The sequence below is a fragment of the Tamandua tetradactyla genome, chromosome 7, assembly GCF_023851605.1.
Source record: "Tamandua tetradactyla isolate mTamTet1 chromosome 7, mTamTet1.pri, whole genome shotgun sequence".
Taxonomy (NCBI): Eukaryota; Metazoa; Chordata; class Mammalia; order Pilosa; family Myrmecophagidae; genus Tamandua; species Tamandua tetradactyla.
In genome coordinates this window covers 164,197,739-164,216,072 of record NC_135333.1, presented here as the reverse complement: position 1 = coordinate 164,216,072, position 18,334 = coordinate 164,197,739, and the positions used below count along the sequence as shown (strand labels likewise).

The 18,334-nt window shown below is 38.9% G+C and overlaps 1 protein-coding gene across 4 annotated transcripts in view; it reads left to right on the top strand.

The window, feature by feature from the left end:
• The window catches only part of TMCC3 (transmembrane and coiled-coil domain family 3), a 346,055-nt gene that overhangs the window by 237,084 nt on the left and 90,637 nt on the right, over positions 1-18,334 (top strand). The window contains exon 1 of one of the 4 annotated variants that reach the window (XM_077111618.1): positions 14,765-15,036. The exons of the other annotated variants lie outside the window; for them this stretch is intronic. The gene's annotated coding sequence lies outside the window, so the exon portion shown is untranslated. Of the gene's footprint in view, positions 1-14,764; positions 15,037-18,334 lie in introns of those variants that run through there. 4 annotated transcript variants of the gene reach the window in all.

Here is an 18,334-nt window from a genome sequence, read left to right as displayed (position 1 = left end):
TAATGTGTCTAATTCAGTGGGATATTGGCAAGATAAAGAGATGTCCGTACCTCCTCGTTCTTTTTGTTTGAAGGTGGTGATGTATATGTTTACTGCTAGCCCTATAGAAGAGAAAAAAGAAAACCAATAAATTTCGTTGCACCAGAGAGCTATAAATTGACTGCCAGCAGTTGTGATTAATAGTAGTAATAGTAATCACTAGGTAATAAGAGCCAGCATTTATTGTGTGCACTGTATTAGACCCTTTGCATGCATTACTTCATTCCGACCTTTGCATGAGTAAGTGCTGATATTATCTCCATTTTCAGAGGAGACTGAGGCACAGACCTTAAATAATCTGTCCCAGATCACAAAGTCAGGGGCAGAGTTGGGACTCATTCAGACTGAGTCCATTTAACATTAAAACCTATCTGCTTTTAACCTTTGAGGCATACTGTCCTTTTCTCTTAACAAGTGCTTATTATTCTACTGGAGGCTAAAAAGAGAGTATGAACTGAAGAAACACTGACTGCAAATTAAGTTTGTTGTACAACTGTAAAGAAAGAACACAAGATCTTTCATGACTCAGATACCTCATTACCAAAAGCAGGCAATAATGGTACATATTTCCCCTGGGCCTCTTTGATGCTTCTAGAAAATTTGTCCTGCCTCCTGGGTCTTGGATTCTTGACTTTGGATGGCCAGGTGTACTTTCTCTCCCTGGCCTACCCTAGAGTCTTTTTGCTGGATTAGGCGTAGCAGCTGAAAAACTCATCCACAGTGACCTGTCTAGAAATTTAAAACACTGTGCCAAATTACTTTAAGGTTTTTTGCTCAAATTTAAGCACCCACTTTGGGCCAGACTTTGAGTTAATACAGCGGGATACCTGAAGAGATAGACCTCAGAAATTCATATGGCTGAGAGGGCATATGTGCATCATTGTAATTAAGGCAGCGTGGAGTAGACTATGAGCTCTGGAGCCAAACTGGCTGCTCAGGTCCACTGCCCCCACTACCCTTTGAACATACTTTACTTGGCATCAGTGTTTTCACTATAAAGGGAATAATAATAGCATGTTCGTATGGAGGCCATTTTGAGGATTAAATTAAATAGATTGTACAAAGTGCTTCGCATGATTCCCAAGTACATGTCCCATCTTATTATTAGTGTAAACAAAATACTGTGACAAGAGGAAGGTGATTCTGGTTTTAGTAATCTGAGAAGACTTCTTTGGGGAGGGGCGCTTGAGCTGGGCCGGAAGGGAGAAATCGCTATCAGAAAGGAAAAGCTTCCACCAATAAAAAGCACAGAGTGGCGGAGACGAGGCACATAGGGGAGCCTATGTCTGAGCACTATGTGTTGAGACATAGACGGAATCAGAGGTCGTTTGTGGCAAGTCTCAAACGGCAGTCATTGTCATAGTAATTTCCCCTGGTGCATATCTCAGCTTTGAATGCAGCATACCCAGTAAAGAGTTGTTCTCTCCTCTCCCTCTTTTCTTTTATAGTACTGATGATCCCAGCTCGGGCTGATTTGATGCAAGAATTCGCTGCATGAATTATTCTGAATCAGCAACTCCGTAAATCACAAGCACCTTACGAAAATTTTGTGCTGCTCCTCAGGCCGCTGTAGCCATTCCTAGCTCCAGCCCCAGAGCCTGAGCAGCCCGGCGGTGATTTGAATGTTGCTGTCATTGGACAGCCCAGGCCCAGGCCCTGGGGCAGGCGGGGAGACGTGATCCCATTTTGTAGAGAAGGGAAAGTATGTCCTATGAATCCTGCTGAGACGGTGATTTTAGCTGTTATCTGTGTGTGGGTGTGGGATGGATTCACTTCCACTCAAAGATTCTCAGAGCCCAGAATTTTACATAAGCAAAAAGCCTAATGAGGTTGATCTCTGTAACGCTTAATCCACCCCCTCCCCTGTGTTCAACATTTTCAACATTCGGAATGTGCAGTGGTATCTAAAGGGCAAGCTTGAAGGTTTTTAAATTAAAAGTGGGGGCGGGGAGGGGAGTAAAGCCCTAATGGTTCTCTTCTGTCTTTGTGCCCTAGTTGGAGAAGGGCCATTTCCATATCTCCATAAAAAAATGGACAGCTAGGGTTTTGTGCAGTCCAGGAGTCATGTGTGATCTTGCCCCAAGTGAGGCCTGATGTCAGAAGTGTTTAAAGGAGAGGCTTGAAGCTTGTCTGGTTTATAATTAGACTGGCTGTACTGGTTTTCCTCTGGTTCATAAACACACAGACCAGAAACACCTCAGCTGGAGAACTTGAGCTAGAATTGGTGCATTGTCAGATCCAGAGCAAATAGAAAGTATGTCTTGGCCTGTGCTCATACTTCCAGCATTTGCAGAAAATTGACATGACTGCAAACCTCAGTTTAGGCTTGGCTTAACCCAGTTCATGGTTACCCATGCTTCAACAGCACCAGTTGTAGGAGTGAAAGGTAAATATGCAGATGTTTCTAAATCCACAGCATTTGGCCTTGTTGAGCAATCACTGAACTTTTTCTTACCTTGAATCAGTTGGTGACTGTTTACACATATCCAAGCAGACTTCTTCCAGGCTGCACACTTTATAATTATTTTTTAACGCTTTCCTTCAATCACAACAGAGCCTGAGAACCCCTTATGTTTATAGAAAGCACTTTTCCTGGCTCCACGTCATCTGGTTCTACAAAGAGCTGGGAGAAGTATAATAAAGTATCTCCTTGACCCACGGAAGATACTGACACTGAAATGGTGTGACTTGTACAAAGTGACAAAGCTGAACAGGTCTTCTGCCTCCAGTGTGAGGACCCTTTCTCTGTGCTGCCACGGAGTAGTATGGCCTGGACTGATTTGTTTTTTCCCCCAAAGCCCTGACTTTTCAGCCTCCCAAGAGAACTGGGGTAGGTCATCTTTTTGTTTCTTTGTTATGTTGACCCAGTTACGTGTCTTTTCTTCTACAGTTGCCTCCATCTTCTAGGACTTGGGCAGCAAATGTTATGAATGGCCAAGGAATTATTTTTAACCAAATTTATAACCAAATCTGAATTTCTTTAATGCAGGAAGCAAAGAAAACAAATATTTTAGCTATGCAAATTGCTCATATAGACCATCTAATCAAGACACTGAAATGGGGTTGGGTTTTAGCACTTCACATTATTTTTTGTGACCCAAAATAAAACCCTGATTATAACACACACACCCCTCCATCTCTCACCAGTCTCTTTGTCTCTCTTCAGCTACATCCCTATTACTTTTCTCCCTCTGCTCTTCACAGATCAGTTTTGGAGACTACGTGTCCTCATCTCCTTACCTCTTTCTTGGTCCTCAGCGCCTAACTCGACTCCAGTCGAGCACAGGGTTTCTCTGAGGGCATCAGTGGTCTCCCTGGAATCAAATCGAGTTTCTTCCTCTCTTAGCCAGAGTAAATACACATTGTGACCTTGGAAAAGTTACTTAATTTCCTTAAATTATTTGTAAAGTGGGGATAGCACCTTCTTTGTAGGACAGTAGTGAAGTCCATCTGAGATGGCTTGTGCGAACTGGTCAGCATGCTGTTTGCTGTAGTGATGAGCATCCCAGATGCTAACATGGCTTTTATTCACGTCTTCCCTTGGTTTCTGCGACACTGTGTTTTCTTATTTTCCTTCTATATTTTTCGCCCCTTTTTACTCCTCTGTGCTCTCATGAAATACTGGGAATTATTTGTTCCACAAATATTTAGCAAGTATATATTTCATACCAGGAAATATTCTTGGCTCTAGGGATATAGCAGGGAACAAAATTAAGTTGCTGATTTCATGAAGTTACATTCAGGGTGGGAGATTTTTAAAACCAATATATAATAGTATAATATAAAATTTATCATTATATAGGTATAAATATGTATTAGTAACATTCACTATATATAATACTATATAATAAAGTGTATGTTACATGAATATGTATCCTATCAGGAGCTAATGAGTTTTAAAAACCAGGGAAAGGGGAATGAATGAGTGTTGCCACTTAGAATAAGATTGTCAGGAAGATCGTCACTGATTGGCTGGCATTTCACTAGAGACCTGAAGGAAGTGAGGGAGTGGCACAAGTAGAATATCTAGAATAACATCATTCGAGGCAAATGAAACAGCAAGTGCAAAGGCTCTGAGGTGGAAGACTACTTGGTACCTTTGGCGTATAGCAAGGAAGCCAGCGTGGCTGGAGTAGAGTGAGGGAAAGGGGAAAGAATGGTAGGTATGGATGTGAGGCCAGAGAAGTCGCCTGGGGCTGGAAGGGGCAGGGCAGATCTTGTGGAATTTTGAAGGCAAAGTAAGAATTGTGCTTTACTCAGTGAAATTAGAAGCCATTGGAGGGTTTTGAGCAGAAGGATGGCATGGGATTTAAAATGACGACTCTGGCTGTTTTGTAGAGTATGGAGGTAAGGATGGAAACAGGAGGCTGGTTAGGAGACTATTTAAATAATTCAGCATTCCTCTGGGCTCTTCCCTTACCAACTTACTTTCTCTCGACAAGCACACCTGGGTTCAAATAGTGTCTGTGTGCCGTCCACTTCCAAACTCAGATCTCTTGGTCTTCTCTTCTGATCTCCAACCCTACTTACCTGTATTTCTTCTTGTATCTGTGCTTGGGTGACCACCCAGTAGTCCAGACGTACCCGTTGTTCTCCATATCCCCCTGGCTCCTCGGGGTCCCACATCTCTGAAATGGCACTGCCACCCAGCAAAGTCGCCCAAGTGTGAAACCTGGGTGCCCTTCCTTGGAGCTTCCCTCCCTTTAGCTTCTCACGTCCAGAGAATCAACAAGTCTCCAACTCACCAAGTGGCAGTTTATTCTGCCATCGCTCTAGAAGCATCACTCCTTTCCTGGACTAAAGCAGTAGCCTCCTAACTTAACTTTTGTGTCTATTCTGTTTCCTTCAGCTATAACTAAAGCTGCCAAGTGATGTTTTCCACAAAAATGTCAGACTCTGTATGAGAAGCCATGGAAATAATTCTCTCTATAATGATGTGCCTCCCCCACAGTGGGGTAGCCTTTTAAAAAAAAGAACAAACTTTTTTTTTAATTGTGAAAAATAACATATATACAAAAAAGCAATACATTTCCAAGACATTTTAACAAGTAGTTATACAAAAGATTTTTAAAGTTTGGTATGGGTTACAGTTACACAGTTTTTCATTTTTTCTTCTAGCTGCTCCAAGACACTGGAGACCAAAAGAAATATCAATATATTGATTCAGCAGTCATATTCATTTGTTGAATACTATCTTCTCTATTATACTCTTCCTTCTCTTTTTTCTTTTTTTGTGAAAAATAATATATATCTAAAAAAGCAATAAATTTCAAAGTACGTTGCAGCAATGTACAAGAACCGAGTGCTCCTTCCCAGAACAAAGGAATGCCTTTGCCCCAAATGTGAATTTCCTGATCTACCCTTGGTCAAAGGTAGCCTATTTCTACCTTCTTTTTTTTCTACCTGCTTTTGAATAATGGTTTTATACCTACCTCCTGATGGAATACCCCACTACATTATTAGGATTTGTTTTAATTAAAGAAACAATAAGAAGTGGGTGTGGATATATACATGTTCACTTCTTTGTTCAGTTTACCAAAGGAAAGCTAATACACCAGGTTATCAGGTTCCACCGTAACTGCAGCCAGAGTGCCCTAAGACAGCAAATAGTCATCTTAGCAGTCTTTCTTGACCGCTTTGCTTAGAACCCATCACTGGCTGCTGGTTGCCCTGGCGAGAACTTCTGAATTCCCTCTCCTAACCTGTCAGCCCTATATGATAACACCTGCCTCCCCTTAGCCTCCCTGTTCATTATCTGCTTCCCCTTTACTCTTTCCAGTTCTGCTAGATTTACCTCCATTTCTGAATAAATCAGCACTGTCCCCTCAGTCCTCACTACCCTGCCATACCAGTTACAAACTGTTCTTCCTTTAGGTCTCAAATGTTTCTTTATCAGGGAATCCTCCCCTCCTCCCTTACCTGTTTAGACCTTCTCATCACAGGCTCCCATCTTCTTCCTCAGAAATAACCTTTATCACACTAGTCATCGCTTCTTTAATGTCTGCCTTGCCTGATCACCGCTGAGTTGGATTTGGCCGTGTTCTGTTGGTGTTCTCATCCAACGCTGTCTCCCTGCAGCCTGGCCAAGCTGGCATACAGGAGGCGCTCATAGATACCCACAGCTGCTTTGTTTGAGGGCTGATATAAATGTTGGGGTGTTTGTTTAACTAAGATGTTTTCTAAGTGAAGATGGAAATTGCCACTCTCATTAATTTGGTGATCCACTTTACTAACAGGAGAACAGTACTACAGTCATGGACTGAATCTCTTTGGAAACAGAAATATATTTTAAAAGGGGGATGGTAAAATAAGAACAGGAAAGCTGAAATAATCCTGTGGTTTTATTATTTTTTTTTATGGGCTTAATTTCACTTGGTCCTGTTTCATAAACTGTAATGGCTTTATAAGCCTAATCCTGCAAAATTGAAGTCTCACAATTTTATGTTAGAATAACTACTCAGTGTGCTCTTCCTAAATTGCAGTGGGGTGAGTCAGCCATAGTGAAGATAGAAATGATCTTTACAAACGCCAAATCCAAAATTAAGTTACTTTGGCCCCCACCCCCCAAAAAAAGTTGCTTTCTAAAGCTGCAAATGCATTATGTGGTACTAATATATTTTATAATCTGAATAGTAATAAAGGACATGTTTCCAATTTCCATTGGCGTAGGATGCATTGAAGTCCTGCCAAAAGCTTTATTTTTCCACTTTTGAAATGACTTATCTTAAGCTTAAAGACATCAACTTCCTTTTTAAAGACATGACTACTTTCCTTCAGGAAGTGTGCGTTTCTTCCAGGATACAAATGGGATTTAAAATACTGAAGAAAGTAGGTTTTTACTGACCATATCCTTGGCAACTAAGAGAAGGCTATCTGAGATTAAAAAATAGTAATAATCAGGTTTGACATTATACCACTTTGGATTGTAAAAGTATGACAAGGTTATTGTGCCTGGAACTTTTTTATTGTACTCTGTTGAGAACACATTGCCTGATTAAAAAGAAGTGCATTTCCTTCCTGGTTTCTATTCTACTGGAGATAGCCCAAGGGCAGACTTAGATTTCTCTGTGATGCAAAAGAAAATTTGAGATTGTTAAAGAAAAACAGCCTTAATCTTACACTAAAATGGTCCCTTAATATGCACCAAAAGTCTACCAGTGAGTGCTCTCTGCTGTCTGTGACAACCACTTTTAAATGTCAGTCAACTCCTACCAATATTCATAGTACGTGCCCATTGAGCTGTTTTTATAGGGGACATACTTTTGCCTAATTGCTTATGCAATTCAGATTTACCATATGGGAATTTAAGGATGATCTTTTTGTTCGCAGCACTTTCGGGCAATAGGTGTGAGGCTTTAGGTCTCAGTACCTCTGTGGTCCAGCTGTGTTCAGCAGGGAGTTTAATTGCGGATGAGTAGTACCAAACCATATCAAATAAATATAAATTAATTATCCCCTTTACCAAATAAAAATGGTTCTGATGAACAGGATCACAGAAATTGAGCATCAGTGCTCTGTTTGATGAAATATTTCCCAACTAAACTATAAACTCTGTGAAATAAATGCAGAGTTCTAAGAAGCTTTCATATCTAAATATGCTTCATACATTTAAACATGGATATTTGCTCTTGCGCATGGGAAATGTATAAAAAAAGGCTTTTCTGGTGTCACGTGGTTTTGGGTTTGGAGAAGTGACTTGCTGATTCTTGTACCTTTTTATGTCTCTCATGTGAACATGAAGTGATGGGCACATAGATATATTCAGTAGACTCAAAAGATTATGGAATTTTTCATCTTCAACTAATTGAAGTCAAATAGCCAATATTTCAACTTGAGTTACATCTCAAAATATATTAATTCATATCTTCTTAAGTAAATGTCAGTTATATGACCAAAATAGAAACCAATAAATTCAGAGATGGAATACTAGGAAATTAACCCACTGTTTTGAGACGCTGTCAAATCCAATTTTGTTTAATACCATTATAAATATCAGTTTTGAACTTAATACTGTAACTTGGTATCTGTTTATTTTCTTAGAAAGTGTAGGGAAATAAAAAAGGGTTGGGAAATGAAAAAGGATTGCTCTCCAGTATCAGACAGACTTAGGTTTAAATTAGTTACTTGGAGTGACAATGAGTAGTTTCCTAACTTCTCTTAGTCTCAGCCCTCCTGTCGTAGGATGTGATGGGATGCTATGAGATGTGTGCATGAGAGTCCATAAACATGGAACTGGTTCCCTACCAGGTGCCCACATTGTCGACAAAGTCTCCTCTCCCCCTTCTCCTACCTCTTCCTCCAGCTGCCTCTGATTAACAAGTATTTCGTGTACCTATGCCTCAATTTCCTCATCTAAAAAAGAAGACTGGACCATATACCTTTGACGGTTCTAAAGTTCTTCTGTTATAGACTTTAGATAATTAAATACTTTATTTCAAGTTCCTACTTGAAAAAAAATTGGTTCTATACTTGTAAGTATGGCTAATATGTACATGGAAATATTTAACTATGACCTGTGTCTATTTATGCTAAAGATAAGTTCTTCTGAGAGCAAATGAATGAAAATCCAGGAGGCATTAACAATTTCTTGCATTCACCTTAAAAGAGCAATGAAATCCCATATCCAAGTTTTGAAATGAGTAAAGAAAGTATGTAAATATTTATTGGAATGAGAGTGGAGCAAAGAGAAGTTCTGCTTTGTCTGCTGGTGGGTGGTAACATCTATGGATCATTGTTTGCACTCAGCATTTAATAATCCCATCTGTTGAAAATGTATATTAGGGTGTACTTTGAAATTGCTCTAAGCTATCTAGAAATTGGCAGGGAAGTAATCCTGGAGAGATCCCAAACTCTGCAGCAGACCAAGAAATCAAACATGAATCAATATGTAATTATAAAATCCTGTCTTTGGCCACAGAATTTTAAATATATTTATTTAGGCATGGTATAGACTTTGTAAAAATCTAGGACTGTAGAACCCTTTGCTACCCTCAGGTCCTGTTCTTTGGGGATGCTGTTTATTTCACCTGAAAATCCCCACTCCTCATTTGATGAAGGCTCACAGCCCTTGGCAGAGCATTCTGAACCCCCTTAGTTGTTAAGATATTATTTCATTGATAACTCCATGCTTTCACTTGTCCCCCAAGTGCTTTTTTTTTTGGCATGGGCAGGCTCTGGAAGTTGAACCCAGGTCTCCAGCATGGCAGGCGAGAACTCTGCCACTGTGCTACCATTGCCCACCCTCCTAAGTGCTTTTAAGTAGGCTATGTCCAAGTTCAAAAATGGATTCTTGGGTCTTAAAACGGCTTAACTTTTCCTTTTCCTTCGTGTTATTTCTTTTTCACACCAGAAGTTCACTTGGTCAGCCATGCTTTAGCACCTCAATCAGAGAAGCACCGTTGCAATTTGTTCTTATCTCTTAGTAGTATGTTTATTTTTCTTACTGAATTTCTTTCATTAAAACCTGAATTCACTGGTTTCCCCTTTCCCCAATCTCTTCTGTTCCTCTCCCCACACTCTTGCTTTCTGCTCATTTATCACAAGGCTCTCTACACATATGTTTTATGCAGAGAGCTGGCATTTTGAGAATTGTGGCTGCTTTGAAGAAAAAGAGACTGGGTATTTTGGAGGAGCTATTAAAGACATTTAATGGGTCATTACCGCTTTAGTTATCTCTTTTGATGAAATTCTTTATCTCTGTGTGAAATTAAGGTAGGAGTTTGAGAGCGTACCTAATCAGAATGAGCAATTTTCAACAAAAGAAATCAGGTTTTATTTTCTCAGGGAGTTTCTTTGAAGGTTGAAAGATCCCTTCTCTTTTACTTCTCAGTCGTTGCTCTTTCTTGTCTTGCATCATGGCTGCTTACATATATTTGCTGAATAAATCATCACATAAACAGTCATACAATACCAAATCTGTGTTATAGCAGGCTCAAACAGAAGAATCCAAGAGCCGGTCCTCTGTCGTATCCATGTAGAAGATATGAACTCTAGAAAACAATGTGAAACAACTCTCAAGCAGTAAATAAGCTCACAGGAAATATGATCTGGAATATATTTGATTTGTAGCATGTTTGAAACTATTTTTTAAATGTCATATCCTAATTTAAGTGTTTTGGCCTCTGCCTTAATTTGCCAGAGCTGCTATGACATTTACCATCCAATTAATCATTGACTTAAACAGGATCTTAAATCTTAAACTGTTGTCTTACAGTTTGGATTCTAGAAGTCCAATGTAAAGTACTAGCAGGGTTTGCTTTCTCCTGAAGTCTGCAGCATTCCAGCAACCCTCAAGTACATGAAGCATGTTGTCTGTTCCTCTGGTTTCTGCTGAATTCTGGTTTCTACTTCTGTGTCTAATTTCCTTTGCTTATAAGGACTTCAGCCATATTAGATTAGGGGCCACCTGATTCAATTTGGCCTTAACATCTTCAAATATGAGTTCACAGCCCTAGGACCAGGGATTAGGACTTGATCAACAAGTCTTTGTGGGATACATGATTCAGCCTACCATAGTCCCCCTTGAAGTCAGGGAAGAAATGTCACCAGTGGGCTCAAGCAGACAGACGCAGAAACAACCCTGGTGCACCCAGAGAGAGCTGTCTCCTGGCTGATGCTCTGTATGACTGAAACGTGGAGTTACGTTAAGAATATGAGGCTTGGATCTCGGGAATGAGGATAGAACTTAGTGTCAGCTCAGGTAACGACAGCCCAGATGGAGGTGAGTTGAGAGGTGCTAGAGCACAGTCACTGTTCGGTTGGGTGTTGGTTTTCAGCTTTACGGACTCAGCTTCAAAGACGTCTTTAGAAGTACTTTGCACAGTAACTGAGTCCTTCCATGTATTTGATGGCCTCCACTTCACTTCCAAAATTTTGACCTTAATAAGGCTGTGAGACATTTGGCTGGATTCAATACATTAAAGAAGAAGAAATATGTTTTAAGTACCCTGTGGTGTAGGCATCTTTAAGATAAGTCCTTACAAACCATCATTTCTTTTTTGTGTCTATTGATTTATGCTCATTGGGTTGGAACAATATATAACAATGTATAACTTATGAATTGAATTGCATAGTACATTCAGAATTCTCAACAAATTATCAATAGGAAATGGCATACAATTTTCAGACATGAAGAAAATGCACCTGATTTTTTTTTTTTTTTTGATGTGAAATAGGGTTTACAGCAATGTTGTTGTTTTTTTCTTCATGAGCAACCACTTGCTTTATTGGGGAGGGAATCAGTCATCCTTCCCCCTTTGATTTATAATGCTGCTTCTGTCCAGATTATATTTCTTTATATGCGTGGGTTGATTTCTGAGCACTCTCTCTGCTTCATTGGTCTATGTGCTTCTTCCAAGTCATGTTAAGTTAATTACTGTTGCTTATGAAATGTCTTGAAATTTGATAAAGAGAACTTAACTGCCTTCCCCTACTTACCTTATCTCTTTCCAAAGTTATCTTTGCTCTTCCATTGAATTATAAAATAAACTTGTCAGGTTTAAAAAACAAAACAAAACTCTTTTTAATTGGTCTCTGTTTCATTTACTAATGACCTCTGTTTGATATGCATCTTCCTTTTTATGGGCATGGAATATCTCAGTATTTATTTAGGCCATCTATTATAGAAAAATGAATTTTATAAAAATGTCAATATGTACTGTATTCAACTCCCCCAAAATTTATGGAGAGATTTCCATTGCAAGGATTATGCTGGCCACTGATGGATTTTTAAAATGAACAAATTAGTCCTCTATTTAAAAAAGATCACGGTCTAGTGGGGGGTGGAGGGTCGTAAATATACACACTATTTAACATAAATTAAACTGTGAAAAATGCAATGCTAAACTTATCTATAACATGCTACCAGAAAATGGTATGTTTATGTACTATTTCCCTCATATTATATAACAAGATAAAGAGAATACTTATCAGTCTCTGTGTTTTCGTATTTTGATAACTAAATAAAAGTAGGCTTTGTTGTTGTTAGGTTTGCTGATTTTTGTTCATGGAGTTTCTCTTTCATCAAGAGCAAAGTTTTGCCCAGTCCCAAACAATAGAAGTATAAGGTGAGCCACATAGGAAATTTTAAATTTTCTAGTAGCCACATTTTTTTAAAAAGTGAGAAAAAAAGGCAAAATTAATTTTAATAACATTTAATACAATATATCCAAAATATTACTATTTCAAAATTTAGACATATATAAAAATTATTGGACATTTCACATTCTTTTTTGTACAGTTTTCAAAAGGTAGATTAATCAGTATCAAATAAAATTAAAAATTCACTTCCTCAGTCACAGTAGGCACATTTCAAGAGCCCGGGGCCAAATGTGGGTGGTGGATACCGTATTGGAAAGTGCAGCTTTAGGCAATCTTTTATTATGTAATTAATCTTGACATCTAAATGAGGGAAAATATTTGAAGCATGATAGTTTAAATGTTTCTGGACTGGGTTTTTGTGAGTAAGCTATAGTCTAATTTATCTTTATTCTAATTGATCATATTCAAAACATTCTGATATATTTGGATTGGAGAGTGTGCTGGTTTGAAGCTGTTATGTACCCCAGAAAAGGCCATGTTCTTTTAACCCATTCCTGTGGGTACAGCCCCTGTTGTGGGTGGGACCTTTTGATTAGGTTGTGATCCACCGAATTCAAGGTAGGTCTTATTACTGTACTGGAGTCCTTTATGAGAAGATAAAAGGCAGAAAAAGCTGAGAGAGAGCTAAGAGAGAAAAGCCCCAGAGATGCTAAGAGAGACCCAAAGAAACTCAGAGGGAGGCTACTGGAACCAGGAGCTGAAATCAACAAAACCCAGGAGAGAGAGAAAGACCAGCAAATGCTGGCCATTTGCTTTCCATGTGGCAGAGGTGTCCCAGATGCCAGCAGCCTGTCTTCAGAGAAAGTATCCTCTTGTTGATGCCTTAACTGGGACATTTTCCTGGTCATAGAATTGTAAGCTGTAAGCTAATAAATCCCCAATGTTAAAAGCCAGTCCATTTCTGGAATATTGCATTTCAGCAACTTTAGCAAACCAAAACAGAGAGAATACAATTCTATTTATAAAAAGAATCACTCAGAAACAATCAAGAGGAAAAGCCTCATCTCAGTAGAGTATTGCCTGCACAGTAGTTTTGCAATTATAAGTGCCAGGAAGCTACAGCGAAAAAATTACGGATTTCCTGACTCCTTGGGTGGAGCAGAAACTCAAAATCGAACTTTATTAACTGTTTAGTCTCTTCTTGGATCTTATATTTGTTTTTCCTTTTATCACCTTCAAGGGTCCTTTTTAACACTTGAAAGTAATATTGGGTTTTATTTGCTTGTTTTTACTTCAAATGACCAAATCCTGCTGGTGTTCTTAAGAGCCTCCATGTCGCATTTCTGGTAATTCCTGTGTGTGTGTATAGGTACATGCATATTGCATTGGGAGTGGGAGTGCTGACCTGCTTGGTGCCTTGTACGCGCTTTATTATTTTAGTTACTTCAAATCTTGTGCCTGTGTAGGATTCTCTTTTCTTGTAAAGGCAATCCTTCTAGTGGAAGGAAAATCAAGGATATGTCATTGAGAGATGGCATACTGGAGAAAGCTGATCTGGGAAGAAGTAATGAGAAATAATAGAACTAAGAATACCTTTCAAAACTGTCAGATAGGACAATGAGCACTTCTGAATACTTGTGGAAAATTTAACCTTCTTCCAGAGTTATATGAGTAGATCTCTCATTTTGTGAAAGGTAAAATGCAAAACTGAAAACTCATACGTGCTTGAAGATGATGGAAAAGATTTTAAGGAGCCTTCAGACAGAGGATAAGTGATAATGATGTGATTTCAAATTTTAGAAGCTCTGTTGGTTTTCTTTCTTTAAGGGAAGAACGGGAAACAAGAAGCCTAGAATAGAATCATTGGGCTGTTGGAAATGCTGGATGCTCATTAAGCTGGGTGAGAGAGGCAGGTTGGGCAGGAGGGGGCTCGGTCATTCAAGTTCCTATAATTTACAGTTTTTTAATTAGAGAAGTTACAGGTTTACAGAAAACTCATGCAAAAAATACAGAGCTCCCATATGGTGCCCCACCCCAACCCCGTTATTAACTCTGCATTAGTGTAGTACCTTTGTTACAATTGATGAAAGAATATTATTATAGTTGTACTATTAACTATAGGCCATAATTTACTTCAGGGTTTAATGTTTGTGTTATACAGTCTTATGTTTTTTTAAATTTATTCTAGTAACATATATACAGCCTAAAATTTCCCCTTTTAACCACATTCAAATATGTATATAATTCAGTGCTGTTAATTACATTCACAATGTTGGGCTACCATGACCAGCATTCATTACCAAAACTTTTCCATTGCCCCGAATAGAAATTCTGTACCAATTAAACATTGACTCACTGTTCCCAACTCTCACTCTGGCCCCTGGCACCATGAATTCTAGTTTCTGACTTTATGAATTTGCTTCTTCTAATGATTTCATATCAGTAAGATCATACAATATTTGTTGTTTTGTGTCTGGGTTATTTTACTTGACATGATGACTTTAAAGTTCGTCTACATTGTCACATGTATCAGAACTTCATTCTTTTTCATGACTGAATAATATTCCACTGTGTGCATATTCCACATTTTGTTTATCTGTTCATCTGCTGATGGGCAGTTGGGTTGCTGCCATCCTCTGGAAATTGTAAATAATGCTGCTGTGAATACTGGTATGCAGATATCTGTTTGAGTCTGTGCTTGCGATCCTTTCAGGTATTTACCTAGAAGTAGCATTGCTGAGTCTTATGGTAATTCTGTACTTAACTTTCTGAGGCACTGTCAACCTGTTTTCCACAGTGAAGTTCATATAATTTTAATTTTATGTGAAGGGATATGAAACTATGGAGTTTCCAGATACATTGAGGTTCTTTCCCATTTGTATTCCCAGTAGGGCCAGTGTAGACCTTTGGCCAAGAGACAGTTATCGTTTAATGGATGCAGTTATACCCATTCAACAGGTAAGCAAATGGAGGGCCATGAAGTTTAAATGAATTGTCCAAGAGCATTCACCTAGTATCCAAGCTTTGAATAGAACAGACCTGGGATTTGAACTCTGTATTTGCCATTTATTAGCTGGGTAACTTTAATCTATTCTATAAAATGGGAGAACGATAGCACTAATCATCACGGAGTTGGAGGGATAAAAAGAGTTGATGCATTTAAAGTTCCTACCTAATGCAGATGAAGTTTGCAGAGTAAATGATAACTACTGTCATTTGCTGAGTCTGTGCAGCATGCTATAGAGATGCTGTGGGAAGATGAAAGAAATGGAGAAATACTTTTTCCTTTTTCTTAACGAGCAAAATATATTGGGCGTCTGTTGACCATTTTTCCCAGAACATTTAAGGTGCGGTGAGGCGGGAAGTATCTACATTTGTGAAACTTCCCACCTGGCCATTTTGTTAAGCGTGTATACACCTCTGTATTCAGTTTGGCTGCGTAGAGCAGAAAGGCCTCCTTTGTAAAACGAGTTTAAATGATAAGAAATAGAATCCTGGTTGGCTTTTCATGAAGAACATTTGATTCTCAGCGCAGAAGATTGATGTCAGTTGGAAAATAGCAGTACTACAACAACAATATTTATCCACTCTAGTCTTGATGACAGGCGGGTTGTTTACAGATGGAGCTTTTACCACTATGAGCATTCTTGTGTCCTTGTCCATATGTGAGGGCTTCTCTGGAGTATATTCTGAGGAGGCGGGTAGCTGGGTTATAGGTACACATTACTTCAACTCTATGAGATAATTCCACACAGTACTTCAAAGGGATTATACCTGTTTATGTTCCCACCTCCAACATAGGCAAGTTCCTGCTGCTCCAAATCATTGCCAGCACCAAGTATTATCATTCTTTTTAATTTTCTGTCAATCTGGTAGGCTTATCTTCATTCTTTTTCATTGCATAAACATTTCCTCAGATGATTACAGATTTTTCCTGGGTGTAATTTGTAACAGTTATATAATATTTCTTTCTATGAATGCATTTTTACAGCATTTATGTAATCAACCCTTCATTTTCAAAAGCAGCAAGCAATTGTTATTTAAATAATCATTTTGATTGATAGTTTCAAACTTTTCATAATTATAAAACATAGTGATGGACCATCTTCATGTTAAAACTAGGATCGATTCCTGGAATTAGAGTTACTGGATTCAAAAGAAACCCTGTTACAAGTGAGAGCATTGCCTGAGGAATGAAGAAAGTGAAGGTTACCGTAAAGAGAGGAAGTTTGCCCTCTTTCGTTCTGCCTGTCTGTAGACTCTGAGATGGTGGCAGCAACATCGACAGAGGCCAAGGGGGAACGGGCAGGCAGGGGTCCAGAGCTGGGGCCCAGGGCTAGCCGAAGAGTCTTGCTTTCTTCCTAGTGTTACTAACAAAATTTGTGACGACGAGGTTTGCCATTGGAATGAATCTTCTTCCTTAAGAGAACACTTTTCCAGGATAACAGCATTAATCCTTGAAGTCTTTCTTATAAGGAGACAAAAATAACACATGAACACAATTTTTCACTTTGTTTTCAGCTGACACTTACTGAGCTCTTATTTTGTACAAGGCACTGTGCTAAGTGTATTATGTACATTTTCTCATTTAATCCTCAGTAACAGTATGACGTGGGTACTGTTATTTTCCTCAGCTTGTAAATGAGAGAACCAAGCCTTTATGGCTGGAAAGTGCCAGTGCCAATATTTGAATCCAGACAGTCTGTCTTCACCATGTCTCACTGTAACTGTACAAGATTGTATGTAATGAGCTGTTCACGCGAGTGATGTAAGCAATGGGTAGTGTCAGAACTCAGAGAAGGGATAATTGAGTGTGGACAGAGCAAGCATCACCCTCTTATTTTATAGGACTGTGGCTCGGACTGTTTTTAGACATCACATTAAATTTCTTTGCAATTTCATCTCCCATCTTGCTTATTTTGATAAATTGCAAAGCAATTGGCAGATATTGTGCTCCTGGAATTTAACTGCTCATCGTTCAGATTCAGTATATGCTTCATGAAAAGGAATTCTCCTGTGCTGGTCATGCACAGGATGGAGTCAGCTAGAGATTCACACTGTGAATCTCTAGCTGTGAATTTTCTCTGTGGCAGAGTGAAGCAGGAGCCCACAGCATCAGAACTCTGATTACAGACTTCTTGGACTGGATCACTCTGCATGCAAAGTAAAGCATTCTCATCTACATTTGTTTCTGTCTTTGCTGTAGACTTCTGGAACTGAAGTACTAGACTCTTTCCTAGTACATGGTAGGGTCCACGGATTAGAAATAACAAAGCACCCCTGTTGTAACTTGTGTGTGCATGATATAAAACAAAGACTCAGATCAATATGGAAATGCAAAACAGAACAAAGCACACAAGTTTGCAAAATTCTCCATTAAACTTTCCAATATAAATTTTTGCTGAACAAAATCTTTCGAGCCATTTGAACCTGAACCAAATCTATGAACTTTAATATATTCTTCCAATCAAATCAGGACTCAATTTTCCCTTCAGGAAAAACCTTATAAAGTCACTATTAAGTGCCAGACACTGTGTTCGGCATTAGTGGTCCAAAGATAAAGGACACTCACTGCTGTTGGCCTAAATTGTGTTCCTAGTTGACTTTAGCTCCTGGGTATGCTACAGCCAGGCACTAAGTTTGCAGTGCGTTGGTGGGCACTTCGGCAGTATTTCCTTTGCCCTTGGTTTATGTAGCTGGTTTCCTTCTCTGGTGCAACAAAGAGCCAGAACCTGGAAGAACTTTGTTCTGTGGACAACTTCTTCAGAGAAAAGTCCCTATACTGCCCACTCTCACTTTCTGTGTTTCTCCTAAACCCGAAGTTTTCCCCCAAACCCAAAGTTTTTCCTGTGAAAATCACCACAAGTGTGCTAAAAAAATTTATGCACAAAAGTGCATTAAAATGCACTTACTATTATGCTTATTTTTAATTAAGCTTTTATTTTGAGATTATTGTAGATTCACATGCAGTTGTAAGGAATAATATAGAAAGAGTCTATGTATCCTATACCTAATTTCCTCCAATCATAGCATATTGTAAAACTGTAGTATGATATCCTACTAGCATTGATATGATCCTGCCGTTAAATTCCCTTCTCCCCAGTTTTGCTGGTACTTACTTGTGTATGTGGGTGTGTATTTAGTTCTCTGTGGTTTTATCACGTATGTAGGTTCTATCCACCCACCACAGTCCAGATATGGAATAGTCAATTCCATCCCCACAGGTCTCTCCTGTTGTGCTTTTATGGCCATACCT